Source organism: Manis pentadactyla, chromosome 16 (genome assembly GCF_030020395.1).
Source record: "Manis pentadactyla isolate mManPen7 chromosome 16, mManPen7.hap1, whole genome shotgun sequence".
Lineage (NCBI taxonomy): Eukaryota > Metazoa > Chordata > Mammalia > Pholidota > Manidae > Manis > Manis pentadactyla.
Window position 1 is genome coordinate 34507966 of NC_080034.1, and position 13078 is coordinate 34521043.

Here is a 13078-nt window from a genome sequence, read left to right on the forward strand (position 1 = left end):
CATCTACTTTATCTTACTTGTTATCTTCCATTTCAAAACTAGTTAACACCTATTAAACCTTTAGAGGCCATCTAAGGAAAGTAATGCCATGGTGTTGCAGAGTAAGCTTTCTTAAGCAATTAAGGCAATTCACTTTAACTTGTAAACCACTAGCCATTTCTCTATTGGATAGTTGTCCAGATTGTTTTTCTCTAGCACCAGTACCTGCAATAGTACCTAAAGCAATAGAGTTTCATACCACTTTCTCTGTTAGTACTTACTTTGGGAATCTGTGTGCTGAGAATGTACCAGGGGTAAAATGGTAGAAATGCCCCTACCATCATCAGCCTTAGTTTCAGGGAAAGAGGGGTGAAAACAAAAAGTTTGGAAGTCCTTTTTTCAGTAAGGCTTAGGAAATAATGATACTTGTTGCCTCTTTGCACATGTCTCTCTTTTATTTATGCATTCTACACAGAAGCTGTTATTAGAGCTTGTATGTTAAATGGTTTTTAGGAATTTTGTTAACCCAATATGCAAACATAATGACCCTCATGACTATATCAATGGACATAGGGCTAAGGTGTGAATGTAATAGTTTTAGAATCGTTTCAACCCAGGTAGAATAACCACAGATTTTAATGGGCTCATCTCCCTATCTGCATTACCAATGCATTTGACCTTTAAGCATTAAAATAAGTGGGCACAAGAAATAAGAGAATGTGGAAACATTAAAGAAAAAGTTGGAAAATATATAGTGTGTTGAATTGTCACTCAAACTATATCACAACTTTTAACTAAGCAGTTTGCCATGGTAGGACGGCCTTTGAAGAGGGAGATTGCTAGGGGGCAGTGACACACGTTGGCTACTACTCCTGTCTGTGGGGCCACTGCAGGGAATCATGTTCACTCACTACTTAGATGCCATGATTTTAAAACATGGCCTTCAAGTGTGAATAATTTTTAAAAAGCTTACTTTTAGGTTATATATTAGCTGTTTCATTAGCATTTCTTCTCTGGTGGGAAAAAAGTCAGTTTTCTCTAAAAAGAAAGCAGAAAGCAGCTTTGCTTTGATCATACATCTGATCATACGTCAGAATGGGCTCATTCACGTCTTCAAATGCAAGGATTCTTGCATCAGTGTGGATGGGTAGGCAAGCATAATAGATTGTTAGTCTTCTAATTGAAGATTATCCAGTTTTGATAATCATTTGCATAATTTTTCCAAAGTTTCAATTGATTAGCCATGTGGCCATGAACATAGGAAAACATTGTGGATATACCCTGGAAAAATGAAATATTACTTGGCTTTTTGTTGAAAGTAATCCTGCCTATTTCCCCACATTTAACCCACTAACCTATCTCCCTTTTTCTAAATTAGACCAGAAGCCTGTCACATTGAGAAAATGACTTTAAATGCAGGCATGACCAGAACTCCTCAAGTCCCCAAGTAGGCTACTCAAGCAAGGGGAGGCAGCAGATGGCTCACAGGAAGAGCCGTGGTTGGTCTGCACTTGCCCTGACTCACATACAACCAGGCTTGTTCACAGGCATCAGAAAGCATAAACATACCTGGTAATTAATTGGCTTTGAACATAAAATTCAAAGAACCAGAATTCAAAATTGATCCCCCACCAAAAGAACTTCCACTCTTACTGCTCAGAAATGCGCTTTCAATTTGGGCTCATTGTAAAAGCTGCCATTTGAATTGGACTGGGAACAAATGTTGAAGTTTACTGAAAACAACTCATTGCTTAATTCCTGGCAATTTTGTTTTATTATATGACCAACAGATGTGTTGCAAGTTGGATTCAAAATGAAAACAAAAGTTTAAACAGTTTAAAGTGCGGTCATCAAATAATTTTCCAAACCTGTAGGGAAATGAAATTAAAATGTGTTTGAGAAATACTCAGATACAACACACACTTTTATTCTCTTTTTTCCTGTTCACTCCCATCTCTGCTCCCCTGGTTATGTTTGTATGTTTATTTACAAAAGGCTATCAGGTAGCAGGCACAGAACAAGGAATTTGGACTCTGCAGACTTCATTTCTGGACCTGGGTCTGCCATTCACTAACTGTGTGTCTCCTCAGACTGGTCACTGAGCCTGTCCTGCTTCCCCCTCTGGGGCGGTTATTGACTTCAGATGGTATCATGCATTTAGAAACTAATTTCCCCCACTGTCATTCCTCTGATGGGATCACACATCCAGGATCAGTCCTTTAATCTTCTGCCACTGTTTTTGAAGGGAAGGTGTATCAAAAAACTATTTTCCCAGTTCTTCTGTTACCAATGAACTCTCTGAACTGGGATTGTCAACTGTTTATTCTAAGAAAACTTAATTCCCTAATCTAAGAGGCCTTTCCAAGTGCAGTTCTGACAAGAACTTTAATAGAATTGTAATATATGTATATTCCTGTATATTGTGATGTGGGACTTGCTTAAACTTGCTGATGGTCAGTAGAATTTAGAGATTTTTAAAAAATCAATTCTCATACTGTAGATCAAAATTTCAGCAGTAGTTACAACTTGACAAAGAATTTTGCCTTTGGCCTGTGCTGATGCTCCTTATAGTTTCTCTTTTCTGGGACTCTAGAATGTTATATCTATGTTGAAGCCCCTGATTTGTAAGAAGTTGCTAAACCTCCCTCCTAAATAATTTCTTTCTTTATCTTCCTGTACCCTTTACCTAAGGACCTATGAATATGCCTGTGGGACCTAAACTCAGATTCTGGGTTAAGAGGCCTAAAATTTAGCTCACTTGAATGGTGGCTTAGTAATACATCTCTCTGCTGGTCCCATCGCCCTTTGGTATTCTCACCACAATTGCTGAGCTCCAAAACACCCATACTTCACCTTAACTTCTTTGACAAGCTTTTACTCCCACAAGAGGCTTTTAAAAAATTTAATTTGTAACTTCTGCACACAGGTGACATATAGAATTAGTCTAAGTACCAAATTGTTTAGCATGTTAAAGATCACTCCTATGCTTATAATTAATATGGAAACTCAAGTAGTCTTTATGGCTGTTTTTCCTGATTGCACGGACTTCTGTTCACTTGAGGATATTTGGTTTTTAGAAATTATAGAACAAACCTGGATAAAATAATCTGAAGATACAGTCACAAAACAATATATCCTTTGTACTGGGAGTATAACACTAGCTAGCTGTCTATTCTTTCTTTTTTTACAACACAAACAATAAAATGATTAATACGAGTTTTTCCAGAAGCTTATTTCTCATTATAATTTCAGTATGGAGCAGAGATTAAGTTTCTGGATTTAAATCTGATTTTTAGACCTCCAACTTCCTATAAGTTTTTATGTGCTGATGCAGGGTTGCTGTTTTTAGGTCATGGCGATTTGGCTTTCTTAGAAGCTATTCTTCTTCTAAGTGACTGACGGGAATCATTACTCTCTATGGTAAGAAACCAGAAGTTGGCAGGAGCCCTACAACAACTGTCCAGTTGGATTAATTTTTTTAAACTGTTGTGCCAATTTCCAAATTATCTTCAGTTATAGGGCATCTGTTTTCTTAAAAAGGTTCAAAGTGGTTGATACACATGTAGTGACAAGCCCTTCCCAGGTCAGTTGTGAAGGGACAGGCCCTTCCTCAGACAAAGACTTTGTATTGAGCACTCTGGACAGAGAAGCCAGAGATCACAGTACATCCTAAGAATTGCCTAAGTCAAAGCCACAACCATCAGGCAGTTTTGTATTTGTTCCTGAAACTCTCACTTTGTGACTTTGATTTCTTCCGGTTGTTTAGAGGTATGAATCTGACAAGGGTCACTTTGTAACCTTTGACAATACGCACTAGAAGCTTCATTGATTATAGCAATATTTCCTGCTGCTGCCACTTCCCAGTATGAATTTTAAAACACTGAAAAGAACAGGGCCAGGGCTCTAATCTAAAGAGATTTTTGAATTTGCCTCTTTTCTGAGAGAATTAATTGAGGCAGAAAGTGTTTCAAGTGAGGGTCACTTTGGAGCTGAGGCTTTACCCTTTCACTTAGAGTTAAGCAGTCCCACTTTTGTCCCCTGCTTTGCTGGCTAGGACCAATTTGATAATAACCAGCCCAGAATGAAACACATCTGTTTATTTTCCTTTATATGCTGATGACAACTAGAAATGCTTTTGCTTGTTTGACCTTTGCCCTCTCCAGAATCTTAGTATTTATTTTGAATTTGGGTTTTGGCAGAATGAGATCCGTACGTGCCAGGCAGGCTCAGGGATATGTGTTTAGTAATGTGGGGTTTTGTTTTCTTTTCTAATTGGCTTGCTTTGGGTTGAAGCTTTCAGTTTTTAAATGGCCGAGTCTTCTCTCATTGTCCTAGTTGTCCTGTCAGGAATGAATGTGTCTTCTATTTTGGAACTGTGCTAAATAAGATGCAAATTTGTTTTATCTAGTTTTACCTATTTATTTTATGTAGTGCATTTACCCAGGTGGGCCTACTGCTGTTTTAAAATATTAAAGACTCACAAAATTGTTCTGTAGAGTACTTGTTCTCTAAAGTGGTTTTTCATATATTGAGAAGGCTGTGAAACCATCACCCCTATCTAATGTAACATTTCCATCACCCCCAAAGAAAACTCCCTACCCATGTGCAGCCACTCCCCATTACCCCTTCCCCCAATTCCTGGCAACTATAATCTACTTTCTGTCTATGTGGATTTGTCTCTTCTGGACATTTCATGTAAATGGAATCATACAATATGTGCTCTTTTGTGTCTTATTTCACTTAGCATGATAGTATCAAGGTTCATCCTCATTGCAGCATGTTTCAGTATTTCATTCTTTTTTAATGCTGAATAGTGTTCCCTGGCATGGATATACAACATTTTATTTATGCATTCATCAGTTTTTAGATATTTGGGTTGTTTTCATCTTTTGGTTATTATAAATCATTCTGCTATAAACATTTATGTTCAACTTTTTGTGTGGACCTATGCTTCCAGTTCTCTTGAGTATATACTTAGGAGGAGAACTGCTAGGTCACATGTGCTAACTCTATGTCTAACTTTTTGAGGAACTTTCAGATTGTTTTTCATGGCTGCACCATTTTACATTCCCACCATCAGCATCTGATGGTTCTGTCTTCTCAGCATCCTCACCAACACTTGTTATCAGTATTTTTGATTATAAACATCCTGGTGGGTATGACATGGCATCATATTGTGGTTTGATTTGCTTTTATCTGGTCACTAATGATGTTGAACATCTGTTCATGTGCTTATTGGGTATTTGTATAAGAGTTCTTTATATATTCTGTATACGAGACCCTTACCAGATATATGAGTTGAAAATATTTTTATATCTTAGATTATCTTTTTACTTTCTTGATAATGCCCATTGAAGCACAAAAGCTTTAGTTTTGATAAAATAATTTTATCTATTTTTTCATTGGTTGCTTGTGCTTTAATTTCATATCTAAGAAACTTTTGTTAATTCAAGGTCTTGAACATATACACCTGTTTTCTTTGAGTTTTATAGGTATAGTTCTTATGTTTTGAGTTAATTTTTATATATGGTGTGTGGTAGGCATCTAAATTCATTCTTTTGCATGTGAATATACAGTTGTCCCAGCACCATTTGTTGAAAAGATGATTCTTTTTCCCATTGAATTCTCTTGGCACCTTTGTCAAAAATCAATTGACCATAGATGAATGGGTTTATTTCCAGACTCTCAATTTATTCTGTTGTTATATAGGTCTATCCTTATGTACCACACTATCTTGATTACTATGGTTTTGTAGTAAAATTTGAAATCAGGGAATGTGAGTTCTTCAACTGCTTTTTCCCCCAAGATTGTTTTGACTATTTGGAGACCTTTCCATATGCATTTTACAATTCAGTTGTCAATTTCTACAAAGAAGCCATTGGGGATTTTTGAAAAGGATTATATTGAATCTTTAGATTCCTTTGGGGAGTACTGCCATCTTAACAATATTAAATCTTTGAATCTATGAACACATCTCTTTCTATTTATTAGAACTTCTTGAATTTTTAAAAAAATATTTTATAATTTTCAGTGTATACATCTTTCACTTTTGTTAAATGGATTCCTATTCTATTGTTTTTTTTTTAATTTTTTTTATTTTGGTATCATTAATCTACAATCACAGAAAGAACGTTATGGTTACTAGGTTCCCCCCTTCACCAAGTCCCCCCCACATACCCCTTCACAGTCACTGTCCATCTGCGTAGTAAGATGCTGTAAAATCACTACTTGTCTTCTCTGTGTTGCGCAGCCCTCCCCGTGTCCCCCACACACTATACATGCTAATCATAATGCCCCCTTTCTTTTACCCCGCCCTTATCCCTCCCTTCCCACCCATCCTCCCCAGTCCCTTTCCCTTTGGTAACTGTTAGTCCATTCTTGGGTTCTGTGATTCTGCTGCTGTTTTGTTCCTTCAGTTTTCCTTTGCTCTTATACTCCACATATGAGTGAAATCATTTGGTACTTGTCCTTCTCCACTTGACTTATTTCACTGAGCATAATACCCTCTAGCTCCATCCATGTTGTTGCAAATGGTAGGATCTGTTTTTTTCTTATGGCTGCGTAATATTCCATTGTGTATATGTACCACATCTTCTTTATCCATTCATCTACTGATGGACACTTAGGTTGCTTCCATATCTTGGCTATTGTAAACAGTGCAGCGATAAACATAGGGGTGCATCTGTCTTTTTCAAACTGGAGTGCTGCATTCTTAGGGTAAATTCCTAGAAGTGGAATTCCTGGGTCAAATGGTATTTCTATTTTGAGCATTCTGAGGTACCTCCATACTGCTTTCCACAATGGTTGAACTAGTTTACATTCCCACCAGCAGTGTAGGAGGGTTCCCCTTTCTCCACAACCTCGCCAACATTTGTTGTTGTTTGTCTTTTCAATGATGGCGATCCTTACTGGTGTGAGGTGATATCTCATTGTAGTTTTAATTTGCATTTCTCTGATGATTAGCGATGTGGAACATCTTTTCATGTGCCTGTTGGCCATCTGGATTTCTTCTTTAGAGAGCTGTCTATTCAGCTCCTCTGCCCATTTTTTAATTGGATTATTTGCTTTTTGTTTGTTGAGGTGTGTGAGCTCTTTATATATTTTGGATGTCAATCCTTTATCGGATCTGTCATTTATGAATATGTTGTCCCATACTGTAGGATTCCTTTTTGTTCTATTGATGGTGTCCTTTGCTGTACAGAAGCTTTTTAGCTTGATATAGTCCCACTTGTTCATTTTTGCCTTTGTTTCCCTTGCCCGGGGAGATATGTTCATGAAGAAGTCACTCATGTTTATGTCCATGAGATTTTTGCCTATGTTTTTTTCTAAGAGTTTTATGGTTTCATGACTTACCTTCAGGTCTTTGATCCATTTGGAGTTTACTTTTGTGTATGGGGTTAGACAGTGATCCAGTTTCATTCTCTTACATGTAGCTGTCCAGTTTTGCCAGCACCATCTGTTGAAGAGACTGTCATTTCCCCATTGTATGTCCATGGCCCCTTTCTCAAATATTAACTTGCCATATATATTTGGGTTAATGTCTGGAGTCTCTATTCTGTTCCACTGGTCTGTGGCTCTGTTCTTGTGCCAGTACCAAATTGTCTTGATTACTGTGGCTTTGTAGTAGAGTTTGAAGTTGGGGAGCGAGATCCCCCCCACTTTATTCTTCCTTCTCAGGATTGTGTTGGCTATTCTGGGTCTTTGATGGTTCCATATGAATTTTTGAACTATTTGTTCCAGTTCATTGAAGAATGCTGTTGGTAATTTGATAGGGATTGCATCAAATCTGTATATTGCTTTGGGAAGGATGGCCATTTTGACGATATTAATTCTTCCTAGCCAGGAGCATGGGATGAGTTTCCATTTGTTAGTGACCTCTTTAATTTCTCTTAAGAGTGTCTTGTAGTTTTCAGGGTATAGGTCTTTCACTTCCTTGGTTAGGTTTATTCCTAGTTATTTTATTCTTCTTGATTCTATTGTGAATGGAATTGTCTTCCTGATTTCTCTTTCTATTAGTTCATTGTTAGTGTATAGGAAAGCTACAGATTTCTGTGTGTTAATTTTGTATCCTGCAACTTTGCTGAATTCCAATATTAGTTCTAGTAGTTTTGGAGTGCAGTCTTTAGGGTTTTTTATGTACAATATCATGTCATCTGCAAATAGTGACAGTTTGACTTCTTCTTTACCAATCTGGATTCCTTGTATTTCTTTGTTTTCTCTGATTGCCGTGGCTAGGACCTCCAGTACCACGTTGAATAACACTGGGGGGAGTGGGCATCCCTGTCTTGTTCCCGATCTCAGAGGAAAAGCTTTCAGCCTCTCGCTGTTCAGTATGATGTTAGCTGTGGGTTTATCATAGATGGCCTTTATTATGTTGAGGTACTTGCCCTCTATGCCCATTTTGTTGAGAGTTTTTATCATGAATGGATGTTGAATTTTGTCAAATGCTTTTTCAGCATCTATGGAGATGATCATATGGTTTTTGTCTTTCTTTTTGTTGATGTGGTGGATAATGTTGATGGATTTTCGAATATTGTACCATCCTTGCATCCCTGGGATGAATCCCACTTGGTCATGGTGTATGATCCTCTTGATGTATTTTTGAATTCGGTTTGCTAATATTTTGTTGAGTATTTTTGCATCTACGTTCATCAGGGATATTGGTCTGTAGTTTTCTTTTTTGGTGGGGTCTTTGCCTGGTTTTGTTATTAGGGTGATGTTGGCTTCATAGAATGAGTTTGGGAGTATTCCCTCCTCTTCTGTTTTTTGGAAAACTTTAAAGAGAATGGGTGTTATGTCTTCTCTGTATGCTTGATAAAATTCCAAGGTAAATCCATCTGGCCCGGGGGTTTTGTTCTTGGGTAGTTTTTTTATTACTGATTCAATTTCGTTGCTGGTAATTGGTCTATTTAGATTTTCTGTTTCTTTCTGGGTCTTGGAAGTCTTGGAAGGTTGTATTTTTCTAAGAAGTTGTCCATTTCTCCTAGGTTTTCCAGCTTGTTAGCATATAGGTTTTCATAGTATTCTCTAATAATTCTTTGTATTTCTGTGTGGTCCGTCATGATTTTTCCTTTCTCATTTCTAATTCTGTTGATGTGTGTTGACTCTCTTTTTCTCTTAATAAGTCTGGCTAGAGGCTTATCTAATTTGTTTATTTTCTCAAAGAACCAGCTCTTGGTTTCATTGATTTTTTTCTATTGTTTTATTCTTCTCAATTTTATTTATTTCTTCTCTGATCTTTATTATGTCCCTCCGTCTGCTGAACTTAGGCCTCATTTGTTCTTCTTTTTAAATTTTGATAATTGTGACATTAGGCTGTTCATTTGGGATTGTTCTTCCTTCTTTAAATTTGCCTGGATTGCTATATACTTTCCTCTTAAGACTGCTTTTGCTGCGTCCCACAAAAGTTGGGGCTTTGTGTTATTGTTGTCATTTGTTTCCATATATTGCAGGATCTCCATTTTAATTTTGTCATTTATCCATTGATTATTTAGGAGCATGTTGTTAAGCCTCCATGTGTTTGTGAGCCTTTTTTGCTTTCTTTGTACAATTTATTTCTAGTTTTATACCTTTGTGGTCTGAAAAGTTGGTTGGTAGGATTTCAATCTTTTGGAATTTACTGAGGCTCTTTTTGTGGCCTAGTATGTGGTCTATTCTAGAGAATGTTCCATGTGCACTTGAGAAGAATGTGTATCCTGTTGCTTTTGGATGTAGAGTTCTATAGATGTCTATTAGGTCCATCTGTTCTAGCGTGTTGTTCAGTGCCTCTGTGTCCTTATTTTCTGTCTGGTGGATCTGTCCTTTGGAGTGAGTGGTGTGTGGAGGTCTCCTAAACTGAGTGCATTGCATTCTATTTCCTCCTTTAATTCTGTTAGTATTTGTTTCACATATGCTGGTGCTCCTGTATTGGGTGCATATATGTTTATAATGGTTATATCCTCTTGTTGGACTGAGCCCTTTATCATTATGTAATGTCCTTCTTTATCTCTTGTTACTTTCTTTATTTTGATGTCTATTTTGTCAGATACTTGTATTGCAACACCTGCTTTTTTCTCTCTGTTGTTTGCATGAAATATCTTTCTCCAACCCTTGACTTTTAATCTGTGCATGTCTTTGGGTTTGAGGCGAGTCTCTTGTAAGCAGCATATAGATGGGTCTTGCTTTTTTATCCATTCTATTACTCTGTGTCTTTTGATTGGTGCATTCAGTCCACTTACATTTAGGGTGATTATTGAAAGATATGTACTTATTGCCATTGCAGGCTTTAGATTTGTGGTTACCAAAGGTTCAAGGTTAGCTTGTTTACTACTTTACTGTATGACCTCACTCGCTTATTGAGCTGTTATAAACACAGTCTGATGATTATTTCTCTCCCTTCTTTTTCCTCCTCCTCCCTTCTTCATATGTTGGGTGTTTTGTTGTGTGCTCTTTTTAGGAGTGCTCCCATCTAGAGCAGTCCCTGTAAGATGCCCTGTAGAGGTGGTTTGTGGGAGGCAAATTCCCTCAACTTTTGCTTGTCTGGGAATTGTTTAATCCCTCCTTCATATTTAAATGATAATCATGCTGGATACAGTATCCTTGGTTCAAGGCCCTTTTGTTTCATTCCGTTAAATATATCATGCCATTGTCTTTTGTCCTGTAAGGTTTCTGTTGAGAAGTCTGATGATAGCCTGATGGTTTTTCCTTTGTAGGTGACTTTTTTACTCTCTCTGGCTACCTTTAATACTCTGTCCTTGTCCTTGATCTTTGCTATTTTAATTATTATGTGTCTTGGTGTTGACCTCTTTGGATCCCGTCTCTCGGGAGTTTTGTGTGCCTCCGTAGTCTGAGCAACTATTTTCTCCCCCAGTTTGGGGAAGTTCTCAGCAATTATTTCTTCAAAGACACTTTCTATCCCTTTTTCTCTCTCTTCTTCCTCTGGTATCCCTATAATGCGGATATTGTTACTGTTGGATTGGTCACACAGTTCTCTTAATATTGTTTCATTCCTGGAGATCCTTTTATCTCTCTCTGCATCAGCTTCTATGCTTTCCTGTTCTCTTGTTTCTATTCCATCAAGGGCCTCTTGCATCTTATCCATTCTGCTTATAAATCCTTCCAGAGTTTGTTTCACTTCTGTAATCTCCCTCCGGACATCTGTGATCTCCCTCTGGACGTCTGTAATCTCCCTCTGGACTTCGTCCCTTAGCTCTTGCATATTTCTCTGCAGCTCTGTCAGCATGTTTATGATTTTTATTTTGAATTCTTTTTCAGGGGGACTGTTTAGGTCTGCCTCTGCAGATTGTTTCTCAGGTGTAACTGTCTTGGTCTGGACCAGATTTTTTTGCCTTTTCATGGTGATTGCAGTGGCTATAGGCAGGTTGCGGGTGTGTCAACTGGGAGAAGAAAGTCCTTTCCTGCTTGCTGGATGCCTTGCCCTTCTCCGCTGCCTGTGACGGCTACCTGCACTCCTGTAACAGCCACTGGGTTAATCTCCTACGCTGCTGTGGGCGGGGTGTCCGTCAGAGCAGCACGGAGCCCTGTGGGGAGTGGCAGGCACTCCAGGTGCACTCCTCCGTGCTAGTGGCGACCCTGCGGGGCAGCTGTGTAACAGCAGCAGCCTTTGGGTCTGGCCTGGGCGGCTGTGCGTTGGGCTGGGATTCCGGTTGGCTCCTGGGAGCGCACCTGCTCCCTCTAGCTCCGCTGCCAGTGCGCATGGGGCTTTTCCGCGCAGGCTTCTACTGGGCTCTGGCTTCACTACCGCTGGTGCACGCGAGCCACGCCCAGGCTGTTCTGTCGCGCCGCTGCGGGCTAGCCCTGCAGCGCATGGATCTGCTCTCAGTTCCTTCTGGCGCTTCTGCCCCCAGCATGCGCTCCCACTCTCCTGCTACTGGGCCCGTGTGTTGGGGTCCGTGCCAGTTGGAGGAATGACTGGCAGGCTGCCTAGTCCTGTGAGGGGCTTCAGAGCTGCACTGCCTCTATTTAGTGCACCTAAGTTTCCCCAGTATTCCCAGCTGCCGGGACAACTTCGCCCAGCTATGGGGTCCCTGTCTCTTTAAGACTTGCAGAAAGCACTCGCTTTTCTTTTTTCTCAGGGGCGCTGGTTGCGGGGACCTGCCCACAGGTTTTGCTTTTCCGTTTCTCTAATATCCAGCACCCCGTGCACCTTGTGTCTGTGTTCCAGGTGTGGATTTCTAGAGCTGGTTGTTTAGCAGTCCTGGGCTTTCACTCCCTCCCCATTCCAACTCCTTTCTTCCCACCGGGTTTTGGGGTGGGGGAGCGTTCGGGTCCTGCCTGGCCATGGCTTGTATCTTACACCCTTCGTGTGATGCTGAGTTCTCGCAGATGTAGCTGTATCCTGGCTGTTGTACTGCATCCACTGGTGTCTCTTTTAGGAATAGTTGTATTTATTGTATTTTCATAAATATATATGTTTTGGGGAGGAGATTTCCTCTGAACTACTCACGCCGCCATCTTCCCATCTCCTATTCTATTCTTTTTAATGCTATTATAAATGGAATTGTGTTTTTAATTTTTCATTCATGTACATTGCTCACGTATAGAAATACAAATGATTTTCGTATTTAGATTAGCTTAGCTAATTTGAAGAATATATTCTTGTGATAATTTTAAATATACTGCAACCAATTGATAAAACTGTTATAGACTTACTTGGGTTACTTTTAAAGATGAGAATGTATATATTTCATTGAGCAGTTTTAGTGAGTCACTTACATGTCATGTACTAGATACATATGTTATACTGAATTATACTTAGTTAATGTTCACCTGTATCTCCATTTTACAGTGAGAAATCTTTGTCCATAGTCCTACCATTAGTGAATAAGTGGCAGAGCTGGGACTTGAGCCTAGATCTCTTACCCCAAAACCTATCTTCTTAACCAATTGACCATACTGTGTTTGTAGAATAATGCAAAATAGTTCTACCCTGGAAGCCAGGCAATTGAGTAAGTAGTAACATGGAAATATTTTCCAAGTATCTATTTCTTGTCTCTTATCAGAACTGATCATTTTATTTTTGTACAGTAGTGAATCTCTCCCTCCTTTGAGGAATTTTAATTTCAGAGAGATCCTTCAGCAAGAATGGGTGAGCCATTAT

At 39.0% G+C, this 13078-nt stretch overlaps 1 protein-coding gene across 6 annotated transcripts in view; it reads left to right on the forward strand.

Annotated features, from left to right (window-relative positions):
- BTBD9 (BTB domain containing 9) overlaps positions 1-13078 on the forward strand; it is a 515751-nt gene that overhangs the window by 271295 nt on the left and 231378 nt on the right. The window lies entirely within an intron of this gene.